Raw genomic sequence first — 24,151 nt, forward strand, 5'->3', positions numbered from 1 at the left:
ATCTATTATCTATAATATAATTAGGCATACGATTATATTACATACTATTTAGTAATGGCTCTGCTGTAAGAACCAGCATGCAAATATCTTGAATATTAATAGCTAATTCTTAGAAGCCTGTAAGAGCTAATTGTAACATACTACTTGAAAGAGCATAGGTTATCTCTCTTGACTTCTTAATATTATAAAAATTTATATTAATATTTCAGAGAATAAAATGAATACAGAACAATACTGAAAAAGCCAGCTGTCATTAATGGTCTGGAATATCCAGGGAATTGGAAAGGATAGAAATATGCTGGATAAAAAGGCCATATATTATATGATCCCATTCATATAAAATGGCCAGGATAAATAAATTCATAGAAAGAGAAATTATATTAGCGGTTATCAGATCTGAAAGAGGGAGGAGTAGAGTGACTAATATTTTTTGTGTGAGATTTTTGTATGATGAAAACATTCTGGAATTAGATAATAGTGATGATTGTGCAACTTTGTGAATGTACTAAAACCACTGAGTTATGTGCATTAAAACTGAATTGTATGTTATGTGAATTATATTTCAATAAATAAATTTTACTACAAAAAGAAATCTTAACTTAGTACCCTGTACTTTATTTTTTTATCATTTGAAATCATTGGTTTTTATTTTTTTAGTACTGGGAATTGAACCCAGAGGCATTCTATCTCTGAGCTACACCTCCAGCCCTATTTTTTATTCTTTATTTTGAAACAGGGTCTCACTGAGTTGCAGAGGGCCTCACTAAGTAGCTGAGGCTGGCCGTGAGGCTGTGATCCTCCTGTCTCAGCCTCCCAAGTACTACAAGTGTACAACACCATGCCCAGATTTTGAAATAGTTTAATATCAATAACCTCCTTCTTAGTGGTGACTGGAATTTGTTCCACTTGAATAAATAGTCAAGAAATCTTTTCTTCTATTACATCTTCATATTGTTCAGAGGATCCCATGGATACCTTTTGACATGAGAAAAACTTCTTCTCTTGAAGGTATCAAGTAAAACTTCCCTTCAAAATTTTGTTTGCTCATGAGTAACTATTATAATTATTTCAAAAATAGAATAAAAGGAAAATTAATGAAAAAATAAAGCAAGAGTCCATACCGCTCAAAATAATTTACAGATTTAATGAAATACCTAGCAATATTTCAATGACATTTTTCACAGAAATAAAAGTCGTAAACTTCATATGTAACCAAAAATGATTCATGTCGTCAAAGATATTTGAGCAAAACTAACAAAGCTGGATGCATCATACTGCCTAATTTTTAAATATACTACAAACTTAGAGTGACTAAAACAACATGGTCTGGGCATACAAACTAACACATATTCCAGAATAAAAATCACAGAAGTAAATCCACACATTTATAAACAATTGTATTTTGACAGAAGCATCAAGAACAAACAGTGAGAAAAATTTGGTCTCTGATAAAAAGTTGTTGGGAAAACTGGATATGCACATGGAGAAAATTAAATCCTTAACTCATGGCATTTAATAAACTGAAAATTAATTTAAAACTAAACTTAAATTTGTAAAACTACTACAAGAGAACATAGGGAGAAAGCCCTATCACATTATTTATGTGTCAAATCCAGTGATTGTCAGGATATGGCACTGATAACATAGACAACAGAAGCAAAAGGTGAACAAATGGGATTGCGCCAGAATGAAAACCTCTGCACAACAAAGTAAACAATCATAAGCATGAAGAGAGAGTCTGTGGAATAGGAGAGAATATTTTCAAACCATACATCTGGTGTTAATATCCAAAATATATAAGAAACTCAACTCAACAGCAAGGAAGCAATCCAGTTGAGAAATGAACAGTAGACCTAAATAGACATTCCTCAGGAGAAGACACACAAATGACCGACAGATATGTAATAAAAAAAAAAGCTCAATATCACTAATCCATAGAAATATACAAACTAAAACCACAAGGAGGTACCACCTGGTAAAATGATTATCAAAAAGGCAAATGATAACAAATGTTAAATAGAATGTGGAAAAAAAGGGAACCTTTGCTTGCTGTTGGCCAAAATGTAAATTTTTATAGCTATTAAAAAATATTATGGGGATTTATCAAAAACTAAAAGTGGAACAACCAAATGATCCAGCAATCTTGATCTGGGGTATACATCCAAAGGAAATGAAATCAGCATGTTGAAGAGACATGCGCATACCCATGCTCATTGAGGCACATTTCACAAGAGTCAAGAAACGGAAACTGTCTGAGAGTCCATCGGCTGATGAATGGTTAAGTGAATTAGATGAACTCTTGCACACATTCGCACACACAATGGAATTTGGCTCAGACTTTATAAAGAAAGAAATTCTGTTATTTGTAACAACAGGATGCAACCTTGAGGTTACTATGCTAATTGACACATGGCAGAGATGACAGGTACTGGATGATCTCACATGTCAGATCTAAAGAAGTTAATTCATGAAATAACAGAGTTGAATTGGTGCTTACCAGGGGTGAGGGGCTAGGGGGATGGGTAGTGGGGGAGATGTTGGACAAAAGATATAAACTCAGGCAGATCGTACATACCTATAATCTCAGTACTTCAGAAAGTGGGAATGGGGATTGAAAGTTTGAAGACAGCCTTAGCAATTTGGCAAGGCCCTCAGCAACGTACAAAGACCCACTCTCAAAAAAATAAAAAAGGTAGTGTTGGGGGATGTACCTCAGAGGTAGAACACCCCTGGGTTCAATCCCCAGTGACACACACACACACACACACACACACACACACACACACACACACAGATATAAATTTAGGTAGGTGTGGTAATGCACACCTATAATCTCATTACTTAGAAGGCTGAGACAGAATCCCAGATTTTAGGTCAGCCTCAGCAATTTACTGAGGCCCTCACACCTTGTCAGAACTCTGTTCCAAATTTTTGTAAAAATATAGAAAAACTATAAACTCAGAAGACATAAATACAATAGATCTAATGTGCAACATGAATAATAAAATTAATAACAATGTATTCTTGAAAGTGTATGAGAGATATTTTAAGTGTTCTTATTAGAAAAAATAAGTATGTGAAGTCATACGTTAATTTGATTAATTTAGCCATCCAATAACATATACATATTTTGAAACATTTTATACAAAATTTATGCAATTAATTAATTGTATAAATTACACAAAATCATTTTTAATTTAAAGTAGAAAGTAAAACATTATTTATTCTGGAAAATAAAATTATATTTTTTCCTGCAGGAATACATTTTGGCCAGATAGTTTTATTTAAGCCAGAGAGTACATGAACATATTAATTTAATTTTTCCCCTTTTTTTGCTGTACTGGGAATGGAATCCAGGGACATTCTATCTTCAGTCTCCACACTTAGCCCTATTTTTCATTCTTTTACTTTTGAAATAGGGTCTCACTGAGTTGCAAAGAGCCTCACTAAGTAGCTGAGGCTGTCTGAGAACTGCGATACTCCTGTCTCACCCTCCCAAATGCTGGGATTGCAAGCGTGCATCACCACACCTGGCAATTTTTCAATTTTTAAAAATGGCCTAGACAAGAAATAAAAATGATACATTTATCTTTTTCCAAAGACAGTGAATATATTCTCTATTTGGAACCAAATAGAAATGTGACTGTGGTACTTGCTGTTAAAAACTAGACCAGGAGTTGGGTTTGGTGGTGCACACTTGTAATCCCAGCATTCTGGAGGCTGAGAGAGGAGGATCGCCATTCCAGGACAATCTCCATTTCTTAGTGAGGCCCTTTGAAATTCAGTGAAACCTTGTTTCAAAATAAAGAATAAAAAAATAGGTTTGAGGTTGTATCTTGGAAGAAGAATGCTCCTGAGTTCCATTTCTAGTACTGAAAAAAAAAAAAAAAAAAAAAAAAACTAGACCGGGGATCCCCAGGGACCATGTGATAACTATTTTAGACTCTGCAGGCATATACTATCGTTTCCACCACTGATGCTATAGCATGAAAGCAGCCATGCACGACAGCAATGCTCAGAAGAATGAGCCAGTCTCCATTCTAATGCATCCTATTCACAAAAATAGGTAGCAGACTCTCTTTGGCTTATAGACTATAGTTGACCAAACCATGAACTTGACAAAACTATTTGAGAAAAAAAAACTAAAGCAATCTCAAATTATGAGAGAAGTTCTCATACTTAAAGAAAAAAATATTAGCTAAAATATGTCAATTGGTTTACTTAATATAAGATTCTATTTTTCTTCTGTTCATCAACTGATTCTATTAATCAATCTGAGCAATTTTAATCAACTTGCAGTCAACAAAATTATTAATTTGTTAGGTCATTTACCCTCTTAGCCACTTTACAGAGTCAATTTTTTTTGTTTGTTTTAAAATACTTGGGTCTGCTGATTTTTATTAGCTTCCATTATCCGAGGTGTTCTTGTGAGGAGCATGTCAGCAGGCACAGGGCTTCCATTTGATCACATGCGCTAATGACCTCCTGTGTAACTTTAGAACAATAGGAGCCTGTGTGGATGCCCACTCACATCACCCACACCTCATCAGGAAGGACATGCTGCACAGCCCAATGGCACAATAAGAACGGGTGGTGGGGAGAAAACCTTCCTGCTCCATTTCTTAAGTCTTTCCATTAGCATTTTCTGAGCTGATGAACAGAAACTAAACGAATGATGACAAGGGGTTTAGGAAATTGGAAGCCATCACATGAATTTGCCAATGTTTCCTAATTCTAAACTATCACATAGTCCATCAAGATGGTTCTAGATAAGGCATCTACCAGAGGAGGGCATATATGATTTAATGACCTTTCTGCACTTGTTGCTATTATGTCTTCACACAACTTGAAAAATGAGTTCTGCTTGAAAGTATGTCATGTGAAATCCAGCAAAGACTAAATCAGAAGAAATACAAATTAACTATTGGAAATTAAGTCCATTTTATCCTAGGATGTTTCCAGTGGTTTATTTGTCCTTTATTAGCTCAGCAATAAATTGTTTGACCTTGTTAAAAGAACATGACTTTAAAAAGTGAGACTACCAAATCTCTACTTAAAATATAGAAATTTTTTTCTTTAGGATCCTTGATATTTTCTAGAATAACAAGAATGGGAGAATGTATAATATTTTATAAGCAAAAGGAGTTTGTAAATTTGACATATAATGCCCCAGAAATTAAAAAATCTGCTAAAGATTATTAATTTTCTTTTTCTTTCTTTATCCTGATCCCTTGAAAAATCATAGTTTTGGGGGGGAATAATTCAACATAGAATGTAACATTTTTACTCAATAGTAAAATTTGACAATATTAAATGAAAAGGTATGTATATAAAAGTGAAACATTCCAAAATATGTTTTAACAGACCCAAAAGATACTCAAATATTTCAAGTGAAACTATAATCTTAGAAGTTATATACTGAACACAGTGATTCACACCTGTCATCTAAGTGATTGGGAGGCTAAGACAGGAGGATCACGGGTAAGAGATCAGCCACAGCAACTTAGCAAGACCCTTGGTAACTTAGCAAGACCCTGCTTCAAAATTAAAAAAAAAAAAATTAAAAAGGAATGGAAGTGTGGCTCAGCAGTAGAATATCTCTGGGTTCAATCCCCAGTAACACACACACACACACACACACACACACACACACACACACACACACATACACACATACATACACGGGTATAGATTTAAACTTCTCACTTTTATTCCCACTCTTTTTCCCTCTCCCTCTGTCCACAAAAGAATTTGTGCTTTAAAAGATGTGATTAAGGAGATTTTGGTCAAAGGATTTAAAAATCTCACTAAGATATGAGGAATAAGTTTGCAAGCTCTGTTATGGGTTATGGTGAGTTGAGTTCATGACAATAGATGAAATAATTCCAAGTTGCTGCAAGTAGGTATCAAGTGTCCTCACCACAAAAATACTAAGTCTGTGGTAGACCTGCATCTGTGAATGCTTGACAGAGCCATTCCAGGATACATACACATATATAAAAAGCATGTGGTACCCCATACACAAATGTGTTTTGTCAATTTAGAAATAATTAATAAACTACTTTAAAAAGAAGTGATTAGATATGTCAAATTCATCTCCAATGTTCACAGAGTTGGTATGTTCAGTTCAGGAGAGTGGGCAGGAATGTGAAGGAGGATAGTTATTCTTGTTAGTCATTTCACGAGCCTGGTTTCCATCCTCATCTTGGCCTGCTTTGGAAGACGATGTTCCCGTTTCTCATTTCCTCACTGGAAGAGCTGTAGGGCCAGCTCCTCTCCTTTTATCTCCATAGATCAGATGTACACATGGAATGAAGTGAAGACAGTGTATACCACTGAGCTGTACAGAAACCACATTACTTTGGCTGAGGAAAAAGAAACTGGATAGATTATATTCTAGCACCACACAGACCTTCGTGACTTTGAGCAGTTTCAGAACAGGCGGCCGTCTCTTGACACTTCAAAGCCAAAGCATGAACAGAGTGGGTGCCAACATTTCAGACGCACTTTAATGTACGTTTTACAGCATTAGTAGTTAACAGGGAGACCATCTCCTCCTTATTAACCATTAATGTGATGTAAAACTTTAGTTTTCATGATAACTGAGCTTGTTTGGTCCTCACGGCCATATGAAATTATTTGGCACTATGATTCCTATTTCATTGTGAGACCATTGCATCACACAGGGAAATCACTTTCGTAAGCTCACAATTAATAGCCAGTGTTTGCTCCACAAATTCTTATCTATTCCATCTGCTGCCTCTCTCGTGGTGTCTGCTCTTTTCCCCTCTGTCTCTCTGGAATTAAAATTGAGAAAAAATTTTTAGGCATCTCTGTGCTAATGTGCTCAGCAGATAGCAATAGCGGTAAGATTTCCCAAATCTCTTCCAAGTGGGCATGTTATCAATAAGTGAATAGACATCATTTCAAACACATGGGCATGTTAACAGTGATCTCACAAACTGCAAAAACCTAGGGAGCTGTAACTGAGCTGAGAGAATGAGAATGTTGCAGCTGGATTTTGAATTTGTTCAGCAAGGAGTCTCAGAAATTAAGGAAACAATTAGTACATCATCTGAATGGATTCTACAAGTCCTCAAAGAGCTAAGGGTAAGTGTGGAGTTGCAAAAAAGATACTGACAGTTGAACGATGCATATATTGGGGATATATCTCTGATATACAGAACACAAGTACCAATTTATCCTATTTATTTATTTATTTATTTATTTATGTGTGCTACTGGGGATTGAACCCAGTGGCATTTTATCTCTGAGTTACATGCCCAGCCTTTTTATTTTATTTTGTTTATAGGATCTCGCTATAGTGTTGAGGCTGGTCTTGAACCTGTGGTCCTCCTGTTTCAGCCTCTCAAGTACTGGGATTATAGACGTGAGCTACCACACCTCCTGCCAATTTTTAGATTATTATATTTCGTTATCAAGAATATAGATGAACAGGAATTAATAGTGTAGGGACACCAAGTAGGAAAAAAGAATAGATTTGATTAATTCATGAGAAGAGCACTACCATAGCATTCCCATAACCTAATCACCTCTTATGGGTTCCACATCACTACTCTGACCTTACATACCATCAATATGGCAATTAAATTTCAACTGAATTTTTAAAGGGACATTCAAAACATAGCCCAGGTCAAAAGCAAAAAACAAATCACAATGTCCTGAAATCTACAAACCCCACAAAGTTAGAAGACCTAACAACCCAGACATGGTGATGTGTACTTCTAATGCCAGTACTTGTGAGGTTGAGACAGGAAGGTGAAAGGTTAGAAAATAGTCTGAGCAACTTAGCAAGCCCCTCAGCAACCTAGTGAGACCCTGTATTAAAATAAAAAGAAAAGTCGGGCTTGGTAGCAGACACTTAGAGTCCCAGTACTTGGAAGGCTGAAACAGGAAGATCATGGTTCTCGGCCAGCCTCAGCTACTAAGTAAGGCCTTCTGCAACTTAGTTTCAAAATAAAAAATAAAATAAAATAATAGGGCTGGGGATGTTGCTCAGAGGTAGAATGCCCCTGGTATAGAAAAAATAAATAATAAATGATAAATGAATAAATAAAGCCTGGATGGGGTCCTGGGGGCCTAGGGGTGTGCCTTAGAAGTAGAATATACCTAGATTTAATTCCTAGCATCAAAAGAAGGGACCCAGCAATACCTGGTAAACATTCATTCCCCAAAACTGAAAGTTAAATTTGGACAAACCCTGAAAGGTAGATTATTGTTGTTGAGCAAGCAGGAAATTATTTCATAATTATTTTCTTCTTAACTTTAAGTGGAATGAAGAATTTTCTAAGATGTGATGCTTCATAACAGCTACAGAGAGATAGAAAAGAAATAGTAAAAGGATGGGCAGAGGAGTGAGAATGAGAACATGCTCTTCTTCCTATCTCCAGAGAGAAGCTTTCTAAAACTGGGGCCTCAGAGAGAATCCTTCTTTACTTCTTAAAAAACTGTACTTTTTTAGGGGATAAATAAGAAGCTGCTAGAGAGCCATTGGAGTCAGTGAATGACTGTTCTCACTCTGCTCCCACAGGCCTGAGTTCTTTATTAGGTCCACAATGATGGATTCAAGGAGCCGCTCTCACTTCTATTTCTTTCCTAAGAGAAGGTTTCTATACCCTTCACAACTGTCCATGCCTTTGCAAACTCCTGCCTTGGGAAGAAGCCCCTGGAGGTAACGCCAGCAAGAGTGTCCACTTCCTGCTGGAAGTGACAGGACCTCAGCCCTGTGCTCCAGCCCTCCAGCAGTGCTAGAGGACTCCACAGCAGGAATTTTAGAAGACAGTAAGTAGTTCATGGAATGGGAGCATAGAAAGGTCCACATCTAGTCCAAAAATAAACTCAAATAGAGCAAATTATGTTATGCCCATATACGAAGATATCACTACCATTCTCACTAAGATGTAAGGCTAGAGAAGAGGCTGGAGCCTGCTGGAATACAGAAAGAAATATACCAAGTGATGCATGTATATGTAAACATATCACTTTGAATCTTATTGTGATTTAAATTACAATGAGCCAATAACATTATCAAAAATGAAACAATGCCGGGCGTGGTGGTACACGCTTGTAATCCCCACGCTTGGGGGGCTGAGACAGGAGGATTGCACACATTTGAAGCCAGCCTCAGCTACTTAGTGAGGCTCTCAGCAACTTAGTGAGACCCTGTTTCCAAATAAAATATAAAAATAGGTCTGGAAGTATAGCCCGGAGGTAGAAAGTCTCTGGGTTCTACCCCCAGTACCAAAAAAAAAAAAAAATTTAAACTAAAAACATGAAATTATAATATTTGCCTTCATTGGTCTTCTTTAGTGCCTGCTGCATGGTGATCTAGGATCAAAGAGAAAAGTGTTTAGATTCTTTTGAGAATTTTGCTCCACAAACTATGTTGAGCGTCGAAGTTTAGCTACATATATAATGAAGATCTAAAGCATGAGAAATTTTTAATTTTCTTCTCCAACCATACCTTCCTTTACTTTTTGTCTCGCTTCAGTAAACATGCAAGTTTTACTCTAATACAACTTTAACATGTTTCTATTTTATCTTATACAATAATTTGAGAAACCGGTTGGTAATATTTTTCAACAATTAATATATCGTGTATGCCCTTAAGACTAGGGAAGGTTTTCCCAAACTTGAAAAGAAAAATTCTAAAAAGATAGGATAATTGACTGAGGTCCGTTTTAAGTTACCAGAAATATGTAAAAATTAAAGTTGAAAACTATCAACAATTGAAGTTGAAAAATATTTAGATACATGTGAAAGAAAAGACTTTTAAAATTAAATAGAAAGACAAACTTACTGATAGAAAATGACAAAGAAGTAAAATGATAATAAATGATAAAAATTCAACCCCCCGATAAAGGAAATTCAACATTGAAATAAAATATTCATTTTTATCTATCAGGCAGTCAATAACAAATATTTAATGCTTAGCAGTTAGGAGGAGGTAAACTGATGCATTATAAAAACTTGCATGCATATGTAGTAACAGCATGATGATTTCTAGAAAAAAAATTCGAAAAATGTAATGTACTCTAAACTTATTTATGGTGTTTGCCTTTTTTGTTGTGGTACTGGGGATTGAACCTAGAGCCATTCTACCTCTAAACTACACTCCCATCCCTATTTTAATTTTTATGTTAAGACAGAGTCTATATAAATTGCACAGAATTTGGAAAGGTTGTTAAGGTCGGCCTCAAACCTGCAATACTCTTGTCTCAGCATCCCAAGCACTGGAGTCACAGGTGTGCATTGCCACACCCACTGTGGTGTTTGACTTTAAGAGGTATGACATAGATATTTTATCAAATCATCAAAGCAAATTTGGGGCTGGGATGTAGTGAGTTAATTTTGTTATTGCTTTTTGCTTTATTCAGTTTTAAGAAGACACTCTTACAGTACTCCTATGATTAAACATTGACACACAAATGTCATACCAAAAACAAAAAAACATTATAAAGCCTCATGTAACTCAGAACTCAGTATAATAAAAATATATAATCAGTTATAGGAGACTGACTAGAACTGAGTGATGGATGACCCATGAACAATGAGTAGGAAAAATTGGCAAACCAATTAGGTGCATGGATACAATATCCAGGGATACAAATTAATCTTTATTCCAGATTTACTTAACACTAGTATGATACCGCATTTATTTGGATGAAGAGAACAAAGCAAGACACCCAGACACGGAAGATCGCGGTTCGGGGACAGCCTCAGCTACTTAGTGAGGCCCTCTGCAACTCAGTGAGACCCGGTTTCAAAATAAAGAATAAAAAATAGGGCAGGGTGTGTAGCTCGGAGGTCAAATGTCTCCTTTGGGACAGACCACCACACAGGTGGTTCAAATCTGGAGACTCTCTCCTCCAGAAACTTATGACTTAATGGTCAACCAAGTCCAATATTGGCAGGAGCTCAAGCAACACATGGGCAGGGAATGTGTTCATTTATTTTGTACTGGACAGCAGTGTCAGCCAAGAGCTGATGGCAGCTGTCACTCTGCAGATGCTCAGAATTAAATGAAGGGAAAAGGTATAAGGATGAATGAAATCATTGAGCTGAGAGCAGTATTTGTTTTTTAGATCTTGAAGACTATAGAGTACTTTTAAGTACTGAGTCATAAAATAAGTTATGAGAAGCATACTAAAAAGTAAGAAATATTAAGGGACTCCTTAGGTAGAAGAGAATGGGGTTCAGTACACAGGTTGTCAGACTTGGCTTTGTCAAAGGGAAACATAAATATATGTTCAGATATAAATAGATGAGTGATTTTGGTTCAGAACTCTATAAAGTATCTTGCCAAGAAATTTTATCTAATGTTTTTGTGTCATAACAAAGTTTTTTCTAAAGAAACTCTTTCACTAAACAGGAAAGTGTTTTGCAAAAAAAGAAAAGTAAAGAGAGAGAGAGAGAAATGAGGAGAGAAAGAGGGGTCAAAAATTTTAAAGTTCAGAACTTTATAAACAAATATTGCTATTAATGTGAACTGGCTAAGAAAATAGCAGCAGTAACAGAACATAAAAGCGCTAAGTAGCACTAGGGTCCCCTGGAGTTGCTTTCAGTCACTGTGTAAAGGGATCGATATACCCGATTATGGGCTTTTCTCCAGGCAAGGAAAAAGAAATTATTGGAACTCCTCCAGAAATGTGCAGAAAAGGAAAAAAAAAATGTCATGACCAAAGAAGTTTAAAATGTAAACAAAGGAATAGAAAGTGATAGTTCAGTCTCACTTAGAAGGAAATAAATTAGTAGACCAAATTAAGATGAATGGAAAGTTCAAAGTCTTGAAAGAACTTAAGTTCTGATGGTAATTGAGCCCATTGGGCTCAAAAAACTCTCTGAATTGAAATTTCAAAGACAGATTCAAAGATGTGGCTATGTAAACAATGGCAAAACAAAAAGGAAGCAGAAAAGAAGGTCTGTGGGACATAGAGATGAAGGAAAAAGAGGAACCACCACTCCTGTGGCTGGTGGTGCTGTGTCAGGCATTAACACTGGAGTAAGGAAACAGAAACAGAAACAGATGAAAAACTTCAAAAATGCAGAGAATTAGAAGGGAGCATATAGAATTTACTGACCATATGAGTAAATAATACTATAGTCTAATTCACTAGCCTCAGAGCAGCTGGAAATTGTCATGAAGAAGGAGGTAAAGGAGGCAGTGAAGAAGAGAAGAATAAAATAAATACAAGGAACATAGAATGCCTTCCCCCATTAGATGAAAACAATACTGTCTAAATTATGCATTTATTATTTGATAGCTCTCTATATCTAAAGGGTGGAAATGACACTATTTTGTCATCATTTTATGTGACATACAAGACACAAATAAGTATCAAATATTTTTTAAAAACTAGAAAACTAATTTTCAAAGACTTCTTATTGCTGACAGAAACACTTTCCTGTCACCATTACAGGCATGTCAATCATTAGAATCCTATCTGAAAAAGGAAAGCTATAGGTATTCTTCATTCTGATTCTCAGGTATATAGCTCCATTTGTCTCTCTTCACCTCCAGGCTGCAACTCGAAGAGCAGAGCAAAAAGACATATTTACTTTTCTCATCACTTTTTATCAAACTATATTAAATTTGATTTCTAAGGTTTTTTAAGCCTTGATTCTGAGTCAGTGTTTTAGAAAGCCATTAAGTCATTGATCTTACACTTTACCTCCAACCTGGAAAGAACTCTTACAAGGAAAGAAATAAAAGTGATTCCATGTCATGTGGCCCAAATGTGCTAATCCTAAGGGATGAGTTGTAGTGTGGAGTTTGTAATGAAAATAACGTCTTCTTGTGATAACTAACAAATTATAAGCAGATACAGAAATCACTAAAATGAAAGCTAATAAGATGGAGAACATATTTTGTATTTTTCATGATATAACCATTTAGAAGGTTATTTAACTTCTTAGAGATTTCTTTCATTGCTTAAATTAAAAAATATAGGCATATACAATAATATCAAATTAAAAACTGCTGTGCAACAAAGCAAACAGTTTAAATACAAATAATTGAATGGAAAAATATTTTAAACCATACATCTGAAAAGGATGTAGCTCTTTTAATGTGTGTGTGTGTGTGTGTGTGTGTGTGTGTGTGTGTGTGTTAAGTTGCTGAGAGCCTCACTACGTAGCTGAGGTTGGCTTCGAATCTGCGCAGTCCTCCTGTCTCAGCCTAACCAAGTGCTGGGATTACAAGCATGCGCCACCACGCCCTGCTGATGTAGCTCTTTTAATTGTGACAAAATGGACAAATCTGGAGGACATTATGCTAAATAAAATAAGCCAGACACAGAAAGTCAAATACTGTGTGATTTCTCCCATAGGTGAAATCTTAAAGAGTTAAAATCATAGAACTATAGAATCAAATGGTGAGTTCCACTGGCTGAGGGGACATGGGGAAGATATTGATCAAAGGGTAAAAACTTTCATTTAGGCCTGGCGTGGTGGTGCATACTTGTAATCCCAGCATTCGGGAAGCTAAGACTGGAAATTCACTGTTTGTGGACAGCCTCAGCTACTTAATGAGGGCCTTTGGAACTCAGTGAGACCCTGTTTCAAAATAAAAAATAGGGCTAGTGGTGTAGCTTCTTGTAGGTAGAATGCCCCTGGGTTTCATCTCCAGTACCTAAAAAAAAAAAAAAAAAAGTTCAGTTAGAAGATTCAATTAGATAATAATGTCATCACAAAACTTTTAAGTTCATGATAAAAAAAATTTGTTACACATTCTTGACTCTAAACAAATGAATAGCCTCTGTCAATGGCACTTAGTTCTGCAATTCAGTTTTTAGTACATTTCTCTCCTTTGCCATCCCATAGGTCATTTCAAGTCTCTTCAATTCTGACTTAAATTTAGGCATGGTGGAGCACATCTGTAATCCCAGGTATTCAAAAGGCTGGGGCAGGAGGCTTACAAGTTCAAAGCCAACCTCAGAAACTTAGTGAGACCTATCAAAAAATAAAAAGGACAGGGTGGAAGGTTGTGGGAGCTGTAGCTCAGCAGTAGAGCACATCTGTATTAAACCCCTAGTACAAAAAGAAAAAAAAAATCTATCTACAAGTATTATGCTTGGCAAAATTTAAAATAAAATCTGCAAGACTATACCCAAATTAGATGAGTTAACTTTGAAACTGTTAGCTAAACGACTCTAAGCAGCTGTCTCTTATGACTTGAGAAGGGTCCCTTTATTGCATGGTGAAGTTGTCTTAGTGTCATACCCAATATGTGGTAGGTAGTGATCAAATATTAGCTTTCTTTTTTCTGACTCATGTATGCCTTTGGCTACAGCCAAGTTATACATTTGCGGTCAATCAGGATGAAACAGAAGTATCCAAAATATAAAACATACTGAATTATGCTCAAAGCAAACATAAAGAAGTTATATGGCCTTGATCCTGTTCCTTTGATTCTATTTTTCCCCAAGAGGTGGGAGTTGGTTTGAGATTGAGGTGGAAGTGACATTCTGTCTTCTAATTATAATTGTCCAAGTGTAAACACAAATTATCCAACTGTTCTCTTTAAGCCTTAGTATCAGTTCAATTTATACAGAGAAAATTATTGTCTTCTTACATTCAACATGGAAGGTTACTTTGGCTGCTATTGAAAACAATACAGTTGCTTTATAAAAAGAAAGATTTTCTTTTAACCTGTTTTGAACAATGCTCCAATGACCAATGCACAGTTATGCAATACACACACACACACACACACAGATATTCGACCTTCTTAACACTTCTGCCTAATACTCCATACCCCCATTTGGCTGTACTATAATCCAAGAAAAAATCTTAACAACAGAAAAAAGAAATAGCATGCCAAAAAACCTTTTAAATATGTCTGGACTAGATTACCAAGAAAATTTACCCCTGTGTCTTGCTTTCCTTATTTGTAAAATTGATATAATAGTACTTGTCTCAAATATTTCCTTTAAGTAACACCTGTAACATGTTTAGAAAAGTGTATAGCACACCAGGCCTCCAATATATATTCCAATGCACATTCACTGTTATGAATTTGCATGTAGAGGAGGGACAGAAAAGGGAAACTCATGTTAATACATTCTTTTTGGTGTCTGATATCTTCTCATTGTCTTCTTTTCTTAGCATACATCTAGACTCCAAAAAATCAGGCAAGTACAAAATATTTGTGAATTCCTATATCATTATGTTGTAGATAATTCATATAGCAAAATAGAATGTTTTGTTCCTCATTTCTCTATATTATACTTATAAATGCTTCACAGCATGTCACCATTTCTTATTTGTTTTTCACCTGTTTACACAGGTGAAATGGATGGCTTTTCAAAGATGGGATTCTTGTCACTTAGAAAATATGAAACACTTAATTCTTGCTATAGGGACATTAAATCCTGTTGTCATTTAAAAAACATGATAGCTACAGATCTTTTTTTACTATAAGTGTATTTCTCCTAATCAATCCCTAAATGTCATTTCAAATAAACTTTTGTAAATAAAACTTTAGCAAAGAAACTTGTTCAAACTCTTCATTTCCAAAACTGAATATCCAATTGTTTCTCTTTCCTATGTGTTTATATGTTGTTACTTCCAATATGATCACTATATAAAAATAAAGCAAAATGGTTAAGGTTAAGGCAAATAAAATTACAAAGGTAGCCAAGGATTATAGATGACACACATCTATAATTTCAGTACTTGGGACACTGAAAAGGAGGATCGCAGGTTCAAGACCAGCCTCACAATTAGTGAGAGTTTCAGAAACCTACTGAGACCCTGTTTCAAAACAAAAATAAAAAGATCTGGGGTGATAGCTAGAAGGTAGAATGCCTCTGGGTTTAATCCCTAGTACCCCCTAACACACATATATACACACATCACAAAAGTAATGAAGAAAAATTTAGATGTGTGGGTCAAATCCCAAAATGCCCCTGAAGATTTAAGAAATTTCTACTGTATTGTATAAAATGACATTTTTAGACTCATGAAAGTATTATGCTACTTTACTTAAGAGGTAAAAATAGAGTAACATGTTACTTCAAAATGTAGTGTGCGATAATACTACATAAATATATAAGTCAAATACTCCCTAGAAAAATTTTATTCTAGGATTCTTAGAAAACCTAGAATTATTTCAGGTTTAACCTTTAATGCTTAATGAAAATTCTTTGATATTTCAGACAGAATGATGTTAGATTGTATCATTTTCCTAGGCATCAACATAGTTAGACATACTAAACACTGGAGGGGATTTCATTTTCAGACAAGACTGCCAGTATTTTTGAAGGGCTCTGCAATTCTTTTCTGGAGTTTTTTCAGTGGTCATTGCCAAAGCCCTTTGGTTGTTTAGCATCTGGCAGGAGAATCTTGAGAGTCTGGTTATTTTCAATTATGTGGGTACTAGGAAAAGAAGGTAATTCTAGATATGCAAATCACATGAGCTTTGAATTACAGATCAAACCTGAAACTTTGCATATTTAAGTTAATTTGTCTGGCAAAACAAGTCCCCCTCTTCTTGAGAGAGGGAAAATTACTGAAACATACCTTATTGAGAAAGAAGCTAAAATTGGTTCTACATCAAAAAGCTCATAAAACTAATATTTGATGATATAAATGTAAATGAATTCAAAGCATGGAGATGAAACTTCATTTAAAACATACAAACTTAGATTAAAAATATGTGTCTGTATTTTCTTAGTTTGATATAGTAGAAAATTCATTTAAGATGATTGCAGTATTAAAAATGTGGCCTGGATCAGTGTTTCCTTAGATACATGTTGCAAGGATGGTATTTTATTTCAAGTCAGGATTCTTGTGGTTGGGGATCATCCATCTCTTTGTTTTTATGGACCTCCAAATGTAAAGAGCCTCTAGGACCAAAAGTATGCAAGAAGGATTAGTCCCTAAGGAATACTTACTACAACAGAGACATTTTATTTTATATTTATTTGGGTAGTTAATTATTGTTTGAAGTACTAGGGATTGAATTCAGGCATTCTATCTTCAAGCTATAACCACAGCCTGTGTTTTTATTCTTTATTTTAAAACAGGATCTAACTAAGTTTCAAAGGATCTCACTAAGTAGCTGAGGCTGTCTGTGAAACCCCGATCCTCCTGGCTCAGCCTCCAAAATGTTGGGATTACAAGCATGTGCCGCCACACCCGGCTTAACAGAGACATTTAAAACATATCTACCCCTGACTGATCCATGTCAAACCTGTAGGTCTCTCTATCCATGAGATATTAAATTTATAAAAATTGTTTTCATATTTCATAGATCATATATATATGATATATATATGATCATATATATATATATTATTTTTAAAAACTTTTTATTGATGCATTGTAGTCATACATCTTAACAGGATAAAAGATGATGGCGACATACATGCACACTTCACCCAATTAGCCCTTACACAATTCCCACCCCATTCCCTCCCCCTCCCTCCTTCCCATGCTTGGCTTAGTGACTGACTGATATGTTTGTTTAAGTTCATCATGTGCTTTAAAGAGTTCACCTCTTCCCCCTCCCATCCCTTCAGTAGGGTCGCCTTATTTGCTCCTCTATATCCTTTCCTTCTTCATTTAGAGTTTCTCCTGTAATTTGCTTTTTTATACAAAACTCTGACATCATTTTGTCCTGTACAAGTTGGTTAATGCTGGTAATGTAACCCTTAGAGTCACCAAGAGCTCAGGTCTCTCTTTTCTTTATTCCCTTGCAGCCAGCTAAGAGCTATGGGTAGATAGATACTGTCGTTAAGAGATACCAATACACGTTTATGGAAAATTACCAACTACTTCCTAGATGCCTGTTCTGGTTTTTATGTTAAAAGTTTTGCCTTCAATCCATTGTTAGACTGGAGCTACTGTTGGAGGGTGTGGAAACTTTAAGGGGTAGAGCCTAGTGAGAGTGTTTCCGGTCATTGGAGGTCATTCTTTGAAGGGTTATTGGGACCTCATCCCCCTCCTCTTTCTCTCTCTCATTCCTAGTTTTGCTCCTGTACATCCTCCATCATGGTCCAAAACCAGGGGGTGGGGGAATATATCATAAACTGAAAGCTACAAATCTGTAAACCAAAATTAGTAACATCTCTTTATAATCATTACAGTAATGAAAAATTAAAACAATGGACATTTTGTATATGTGCATATATTTCACTGATATTCTTTCTGGGGTTTTAGATGTTCTATTCTACCTTCCTTTGGCGAGTAAACATGCTCCATCTTAAGTATACACTCAAGTACACACTTCCAGGCATTAAAAGAATAAGAAGGTCTTTGAAAATACATTATTCTTTTTGCCTGGATAGTCTCCTAAAGAAAAAGGAAAAGGTACCATAGAGCACAGTTACTTCCTGAGAAAGTCAGTCCAACACCCTTAAAACTCTATCAACTTTTATGTATGGTTCCTCCTCCTCCCCTCCTCCTCCTCCTCCTCCCCCTCCTCCTCCTCCTCCTCCTCCTCCTGTCTCTTCTTTCCTTTTCATGTTTACTCCTGGTGCATAAATATAATAATTTTATTAGCATGAATTTTCTAAGATGGAATATAGAAAAATAAATTACTTCTGAGTTCAAAGCTCTTCCCTGTTTGTCTTAGGTGTTTTCAGATGGCAATTGGAGAATTTTACTGACTACATTTATTATTTTATTAGACAGATTTATTGCTATCACATCTTATTTTTATCCTTTCTGTTTTGTGTGTTTCTATATCCTTCTTATCTGGACTTTTCTACTTGTATTATTTTTGTTCTTGTTTTATTCAGAATTTAGATGATATTAGTGTCCCATTTCCAATTCTATCATTTTAAATTAAAGTATTGTTTTCAGAACTATCAGAAACATGAATGATATGTTAGTATAAAATGAAAATTTCACGGGGCATTGTGGCACATGCTTGTAATCCCAGTACTTGGGCCACTGAGACAGGAGGATTTCAGATTTGCAGTCATCCTCAGCTATTTAGTGAGGCCCTCCATTTTTAGTGATACCCTGTTTCAAAATAAAGAATAAAAAATAGGGCTGAGAGTGTAGCTCAGAGGTAGAATGCACCCAGAAACTGAAAAGTTATTAGAGGAGGGCATAGGCTTAATACTACAAATATAGACACAGGCCGTAACTTTCTCAACAAGGCCTCCAAAGTGCAGGAAATTAAAGCAAGAATTAACAAGTGGGATGGCATCAGACTAAAAAGTTTCTTCTTATCAAAGGAAACCATCAAGAACCAAAGAGAAAGTCTACAGAATGGGAGAAGATTTTTACCAGCCACCACTCTGATATATGGGTAATATTCAAACTACACAAAGAGCTAAAAAGACTGTACACTAGCAAAACAAATAATCCAATCAAGAAATGGGTAACTGAATTGAAGAGACACTACACAAAAGAAGAGGTACAAATGGCCAATAGATACATGAAAAGTATTCAACATCATTAGTGATCAGGGAGATACAAATCAAAACTATATCAATCTTATTTAATTTTATAACCTATTATTTTAAAAACTTTTTATTTTATTATTCATTCTTTTACAAAATGTTTGTTCAAGTAACTTTCTATTTTATTGTGTTGTTTCAGTTATTATTTATGAGTTATTTACATATTGTAGATAAAAACATTTTGTCAAATGTTTGGGATGTATTGCTTTTTTACTTTGTTTTCAGTTTTCCTTTCTGCTTTTCTTTATGTATTCTTTTAAAAGTGATAAGTTTTAAATTTTAATGAAATGTACTCAAGTTTCTTATCTATAGCTTTTTCTTTTTGTCCTAGGAAACTTTTATCTAACCCCAAGTTGTAAATATTTTCTCCTATACTGTTAATGATTTTATAGTCATATACTAATTATTTCTGTGTACTTAATATTTTAGTTTTAGATTTCTTGTGGTTCTTTCCAGTTATTAAGGAAAATATTTATCAAATGATTATAATGCTCCAGGCATTTATAAATACGTAATCTTATATAAATGTAAAATTCAAGTGAATCAAATATTAACGTTATCATCATTTTAGAGAAAAAGAATGTGAAACATACATAACTTAAATAAGTTAAAGTCATCTACGTGCATTGGTGAACATCTGTAATCCTGGCACATAGGAGACCGAGACCAAAAGACTGCAGGTTTGAGGCCAGCCTCACCAATGTAGTATGACTCTTGGCAACTTAGTGAGACTCTGTTTCAAAGTAAAATGAAATACAATACAATACAATATAATAATGGTTTGGAGTTTAGCTGAGAGGCAGAATGCCCCTGGGATCGAGAGTTATGCTTTGGGTCCCTTATTTTATTTTATTTATTAAAATTTTAAATTCATTATTATTATTTATTTTATTTTATTTTATTTTGGTGGTACTGGGGCTCCTGGAAGCCCTTCTACCTCCGGGCTACACTCTCAGACCTATTTTATATCTTTTATTTGGAAACAGGGTCTCTTAAGCCAGCGAGGCTGGCTTCGAACCAGCACGATCCTCCTGTCTTCGCCTCCCAAGCGTAGGGATTACAAGCGTGCGCCACCACGCAGGGCCATCTAAATTCATTATTATTTTATCTTTTCTTTTATCTTGACCTAAGTTTATTCTATTTTTAGAGATACACCTGATTTATAATACTTTGAACACATTGAGAAATTCAAGACCTAGTTTGAATATTTTACTCCATAGTATATTTTTTAGAGTTTATTTTTCTTCACTCACCCTTTAACCACCCTCTTCGTGATCCATGTAATTATCAACCAGATTTCAAGTAAACATTATTTTTCCTTATTCAAACCTAGTAAAATATATTGACTTACTTTGTTAATACATAGTATAGTAACATCTTTGTAAGATTTTTCTGTACCTCATAACTATATGCATTATCTTGACTTTCTGTTTTTAAAACACAATGCCTGATGTTAAGCATTTTATAAGGAAGAGATATTTATTTAGCTTGCTATTTGGGAGACTGGAAAGTCTGAGATTAGGGAGGTCCATCTGCATGGCCTCTGTTGAGATCTCCTCTGGCTGCATCACAGTGTGGTAAAGGACAAAAAGAAACAGTCATATGCGGGGTGACCTCACTTGATAACTATTTGTTCTTGTGGAAACCATCTCACTCTGTGAGACTAGCATTAATCCCTTCAATGACCCAACCATATCCCAATAAGCCCTGCATCTGAAGGGTTCTACTGCCTCACCACCACCACATTGGGAACTAAATCTGTGGTACCTGGACCGCTGCGGCACAAACCGTTTCAAACCACAGTAGTGTGTGCTTGGAGATGTCCACCAGCCTCGGCATACTGTTAGTTGAGAGACAAGTGGAGGTCCAGAGTTCCTAGGCAAATTCCCATTTTCCTTGCAGTTCTGCCTTGTTGAAGTAACATTCTTGGGTTGTCCCTCTGCTTGTTTGCTGACACTCCAAATTATCAGAAGCTGGGAGGCTGCAGTTCTCATGAAGCATGCCTTTGAGATTTTCTTTTATAAATGACAGCTTGAATAATGCCAGCTGCTGGGCTGCAATGTACAAGACTAGTTACCACCTCTATGTCTCATACATCTGCTTAGTCCTTGGTATTTCTCATTATATATTCTGTGACAGTTACAGAAGGAAGGTGAGATCATAAGGAAACAGATTTTAGCTTCCTTAAGACAAAGAAAGATCGGGATCCATGGAAGCAACTCAGCCTTAAGTCTCAATAACAGGAATACAGGAATGCAGGGTGTTTTCTTATTTTTAATAATTAATAGAAAAATAAAGATTATATATATTCAACATAGATTCAACATATATAATGTGATATGTATTAAGTGTGTAGTGATAATCATAATCAAATTAGCCAATATATGCTTTTCCAATCATTCTATATATTAGACCCCCAGAACTTGCTAATCTTTGTTTGCCTTTTAATCAATACCTTTCCAATCCCCCCTTCAACCTGTGGAAATTACCATCCTATTCTGTAGTTCTATGAGATTAACTCTTTCAAGTTTCACATGTAGGTGAGATGACACGGTGTTTTTCTCTCTGTGCCTGACTTAGTTCATTTACTCTGCTGTTCTTTACTCTGCTTGTTCTCTTTGTTGTGTAGAAGCTTTTTAATTTGATGGAATCCCATTTGTCTATTTCTTTATTTTGTTCCCTCTGGTTCTGGTGTGATCACAAATAGAACAAAATAAAAACATGCCATCGTGAAGAATGTTATGGAACTTTTGGCCTATGTTTTCTTCTGATAGTTTTATGGTCACCTGACAGGTATGTCTTTAATCTAGCTTGAATTATTTGTTGTACCTGGTGTTAGATAAAGGTATAAATTTTTATGCATATGGAAATCAGCTTTAGTCAACAGTTTATTTGAAGGGCTGTCCTTTCCCTAGGGTGTAAACTTGGCATCATTGACTGATCAAAATTCGTGGATTCACTTCTGTGCTTTCTATTTTGCTCATTAGACTGTGTGGTGTTTATGCCAGTACCCTCTTGCTTTGATTACCCTAGCTTTGCAGCATATTTTGAGGTTAAGTAATATGAAACATCCAGGTTTATTTTACACAAGATTATTATTACTATTTTGTGTTTTGTGTGGTTTTATGTAAATTTTAGGTTTGTTTTTCTATTTCTATAAAAAGTGTCATTCAAATATTGGTAGGACTTATATTAAATGCATATATCCCTGGAAATACTATGGATATTTTAGTAATATTTTTTCTAATTAACAATCATGTGATAGTTCTACATTTGTTTATGTCTTCTTCTATTTCTTTCATAAGCATTTTATGAATTCCAGTATACAGGACTTTTATCTCCTTTACTAAACTTATTCCTAAGTTTTTTGTTTTTGTTTTGTTTTTATAGTGCTGGGGATTGAACCCAGGGACATTCTACCTCCAAACTATATCCCCATTCCTATTATAATTTTATTTATAAACAAGGTCTCAATAAGATACTAAGAGCCTTGTTAAGTTGCTGTGGCTGACTTGGAACCTATGATCCCCCTGTTTCAGCCTCCCAAGTATTGGGATTACAGGTGTGCATCTCCACACCCAGTTAAGTCCTTTTATTTTTTATATCTATTAGAAATGGTATTATTTTCTCATTTTTATTTTTGACAATTTGTTGTTATTATATAGAAATGCTACTGAATTTTACATGCTGGTTTTGTATATTAAACTTTACTTAATAGTTTTTTGTGGATTCATTATAATTCATATATGTTATATGATTATAGCATATATTATATCATGTCATAATATATAATGTCATACATAAATGTCATAATTATATGTATAAGATTATGTAATCTGCAAGTAGGGATTTGTCATATGTAGCCTTCATTTTGCTTGAGGTACATTCTAGCTACACTTAATTTGTTTAGATGTTGCTTACATAAAAAATGGTGAATTTTGTCATATGATTTTTCTGCATCTCTTAAGATGATCATGTAGGTTTTGTCCTTCCTTTTGTTAATGTAACTGTTAATTGTGTAATGCATAAATGTATCACATTTATATGTATGTTGAAAACATCTGTGTGTCTCTGAGATCATTTTTATCGTGATAAATTTATCTTTTTCATGTCCTGTAGAGTTCTGTGTGCTTCTATTTGGTGAGAAATTTTGCATACTATCATCAGGAATAGTGGCCTGTACGATATTTTTTTCTTGTAGGGTCTTTGTCTTTGATATCAGGGTAAAGCTGGCTTTGTAAAACACATATAAAATATTTCCTTTTCTTTATTTTCTTCACTGAAATTTTTTACAGTTTTTTAAAAGGATTGGTAAGTTCTTTACATGTTGATAGAATTCAGCAGTGAGAAAAATAGTTCCTGGAGTTTTCTTTAATGGTATAGCTTTTATTACTCATTCAATCTTCTCATTTTTGATCCATTAAGATTTTCTATTTCTTCATGATTTATTCTTAGTAGGTTGTACAGAACTAGAAACATACATTTTTTGAAGTTATCCAATTTGTTGACATGCAATTATTTATTAGTCTGTTCTAAACCTTTGTGTGGTATTAGTTGCAATGTTTCCCTTTTCATTTCTAATTTTGTTTATTTGAATAGTTTCTCTTATTTTCTTAGTCTAGCTATAGGTTTGTTGTTTTTTTTCCAAAACCAGTTTTAAGTTTCTTTGACCTTTTCTATTGATCTTTATTATTTTCTTCCTTTTCCTAACTTGG

The sequence above is a fragment of the Muscardinus avellanarius genome, assembly GCF_963383645.1.
Source record: "Muscardinus avellanarius genome assembly, chromosome: 8".
Taxonomy (NCBI): Eukaryota; Metazoa; Chordata; class Mammalia; order Rodentia; family Gliridae; genus Muscardinus; species Muscardinus avellanarius.